This window comes from Thamnophis elegans, chromosome 4 (assembly GCF_009769535.1).
Source record: "Thamnophis elegans isolate rThaEle1 chromosome 4, rThaEle1.pri, whole genome shotgun sequence".
NCBI lineage: Eukaryota > Metazoa > Chordata > Lepidosauria > Squamata > Colubridae > Thamnophis > Thamnophis elegans.
Genome location: NC_045544.1, coordinates 24,666,986 through 24,670,790, shown reverse-complemented (window position 1 = coordinate 24,670,790; position 3,805 = coordinate 24,666,986).

Genomic DNA, 3,805 nt, shown 5'->3' with positions numbered 1-3,805 from the left:
CTGTTGGTTCATGTGACTTAACTTTATAGCACACTAGATTTATTTCATGTCTAAAAGATAACCTAGTTTCTTATCCAGCTTGAGGAAATACTATTGCTGTCAGTAACCAGCAACATTGATTTGTCTTCCCAAGGAAAGGATTTCTTGAATACCTGAAACACATGACAAAATTCCCAGGGTGGAAGGAATCGGGGTGGCAACACACCTTGGGCCTTACTCTTCACATTTGTAATATTCCCTCTCCTCTCATACCCATAATATAACCCATGATCAAATTCGCGGCCTGCAGCCTAGATGCATCATGTGCTGTCCACGCCCATGCCCAGTTTAGCAATGGGGAAAAAAATCCCGATACGACATGTGGCGACAGCATGACAATACAAGTTTGACATCAATTTAACATTGGTAGAGGACTAAACAGGTCAGATGGCATGGTCCAGTTGGCCTCACAACTGTGGACCCTCTTCAGGTAAATAAAGCATGCAAGGGAAATAGTTGCAAGATGAGATTACGCACTGATAGACACAATCAAGAACAACTTCAGATAAAATTATATTTAGAACTCTGGCCATTCTTGCTTTACTGGAAATTAAAACTGGAAGAGAGAAAGAAAAATAACTTTGCTATTAATATTTCAAGTGTATAGAAATTGGGATCTGTTTTCTATACAGCTGGAATAATCAGGACTTAATCTCTTTGGCTACTGTATCATGTCAATTGGCCATCCCTTCCATTATAAGGTGTATTTTAGAAGTGCTACTTTTAGTAGATCAATAAAATTTTCATACCCAGAGAAGTTTGAAACAGCTTATTCCTTAAGCTATGGAAAGATTCTTAACCTTAAATGGCAAATCACAGTATAAATGGTTCCACTATAAATGGTTACTTCTCTGACCTTATAGTGAAATGAAAAATATTGATTATAATAGTTAACCAAATTGTTACTTTGTTTACTACAATTCATTACTAATTGATCAATCAAAGCAGTTTGGATGACAAAGAAACATTGACACTATTCCTAAAAATACATGATATCTCCTTGGACTTTAAACAGCTGTGTAGACCTAAAAGGACAATGTTAACTTGAAAATAAATCCCACTGCAGTGTGTAAGTGTGTAAAGTAAGTGTGCACACGGTGCAGCTCTTGTGAATAGTAAGCCAGTACTGGATTCTTTGGATGATCAATCAGTTGTGTTGCTCACACCTCTGGATTTATAACTGATGCAAATATGCTTATTGAGAAAATTCAGCTTTCATTTTTAATAGCTTGACAACGAGGAAATGTTTGCTCCTATTAACATGTCAAAAATCAGAAGAGCCGAGGCAAAATTTCCAAATTTCTCACAATACCTCATCATCTGTTTTCTCTGTTGCTTCTGGTCTTTGTTCTTCGCATTTTGTCATCGCAATGGCCAAATATAAAGAATCTAAGAAGTACTGTTGTCAAGAAACATTTAACAGAGAAGGAAGTGTAATCATGTATAATGTTTACATTTTAAATCATTTCAGCTTACACTATTAACACCATTGGCTCTTTTAATATACTGTTGTTTTAGAACAGTGCCTTTTCGTTTGATATTGATTTTTATATCCTCCTAAACTTGAAAATCCTTCAGTTCAGCTGGTAATCAGCCTCTTCATGTGCCCATATGTTCTACAGAGATTCCACCCATGGTTAAAGAAAACACATATAGAAAAAACTTTCGGAAGGCAATGATACCTTCAAATATATCTCGGATGATTTATTAAAACATTCTAGGTAAAAACATTCTTTTGTTCCTCCTTTTAAAATATATATATTTTGGCTCAGACTCGGAAATGAAAGGCAGGGTGCTGAAGTATGTATGTATGTATGTATGTATGTATGTATGTATGTATGTATGTATGTATATATATATACATATACTTATTTAAGCAGATTTATCAAACAGTCACATTTGTTATAAAAATCTTGCTAAAAGTTTCATGAGATGTTTTATACTCTTTGAAGGGATGTTTTTATTTTATGGAAGCATTTATGTTTGTATACTGAATAACAGAGTAGTGTCTCCCTCTCCCTTCGGTGTGGTATTTTTATAAGATTGTTTTTAATGAGCTTTATATAAGTTGCTATCAGTGTAGTTCTATTTCTCTCATGCCATTGTGCAACATTATCATTGTAAACAAATGTATTCATTTATTTTTGCCATATAAAAACAAAGCACCGCAATCTGTGGTTGCAAAAGAAAAAGTGATGACTTCTTTAACTCTTTATTTCTTTCTAGAGATATTATTAGCCATTGATGAAATGTTTCTTTTCTTAAAAACAGACCTCAGTTTTTAAATTTTAAAGTTAAACTTGACCTGTATGTAATGTATATATATATATATTTCCATGGGAATAATTACAGTAAACAATTATTAAGATGAACTTTTTCTGTAACAGTTTATAGGAAAATGGCTATTATTAACTAGCTAAGCTTATTCTTGAAACTATCAATTAAAATGTTCTAAAAATTAGTTTTGGTGTATTGGTTGAAGCACCATTTTAAAGTCTCTTCATATTATGAAAACGAATCCTCAGACTTGAGAATTCTTTTTGGAGTCGTTCAAAAATAGCAATTAAAAGCTTCAGATAAGATCATGTTATGTCAGATGGGTGGAAGAATGTGAGCGCATACAGAATTTCTGATAAAGGCAGCACGATATTTAAAAGAACAGTGAATGACTCAGTCCAGTTTTCATTTCTAATGTGAATTTCTGTGCAAATAACTAATGAAATGTCTACACTATGTTTACACTAGACTGACAATGTGGAGTTGTCCAGGTTGCTCAGTTGGGCACTTTTGTTAAAAAGAGGGGCATACAACTTTTTCTTGATTGAACGCCCTATGTGGTCTTTGGGTGACGTGGTATGCAAATAGGCTGCATTCCAAGAAGCGGTGGGAGAGGCCACAACAAAAATCAAATTTGTCATCATTTGCATTTAAGTTGAATTAAAATTAATTATAATTAATCTGATTGTTCTCCTGTCCTTATTCCTCATTTTCACTTCTCATTAAAATTATTGATTGGTAACAATGTTTCATGGCCACCAGGGGGCCCATTTATAGCAGTATAGCAATAGCAGTTAGACTTATATACCGCTTCATAGGGCTTTCAGCCCTCTCTAAGCTGTTTACAGAGTCAGCATATCGCCCCCACAGTCTGGGTCCTCATTTCACCCACCTCGGAAGGATGGAAGGCTGAGTCAACCTTGAGCCGGTGAGATTAGAACCGCTGAACTGCAGATAACAGTCAGCTGAAGTGGCCTGCAGTACTGCACCCTAACTGCTGCGCCACCTCGGCTCTATATACCACAGGGTATTTAAATGGGCCCCCTGGTGAAAAAAAGATTGAGAGCCACTGACCTAGGGTTTTCCAGATAATGCTGAACTGCCAGTCCACCATGTTTCTTAATACACTAGCAAAGGGTGACTCAAAAGATGTTCATCAACATCCAGGGCATCACATACTTCTACAGGTATTCCTCCACTTACAACAGTTCACTTATTCAAAGCTACAACGGCACTGAAAAAAAATTACTTATGGCCATTTTTCACACTTATGACTGTTGCAGCATCCCCATGATCATGTGATCAAAATTCAGATGCTTGGCAACTGGTTTATATTTAGGACTTGCTGTGTCCCAGGGTTATGTGATCACCACCTGCAACCTTCTGACAAGCAAAGCCAATGAGAAAAACAGATTCACTTAACATCTGGATGACTAATTTAACAACCGCAGTGATTCACTTAACAAATGTGGCAAGAAAAGTTGTAAAA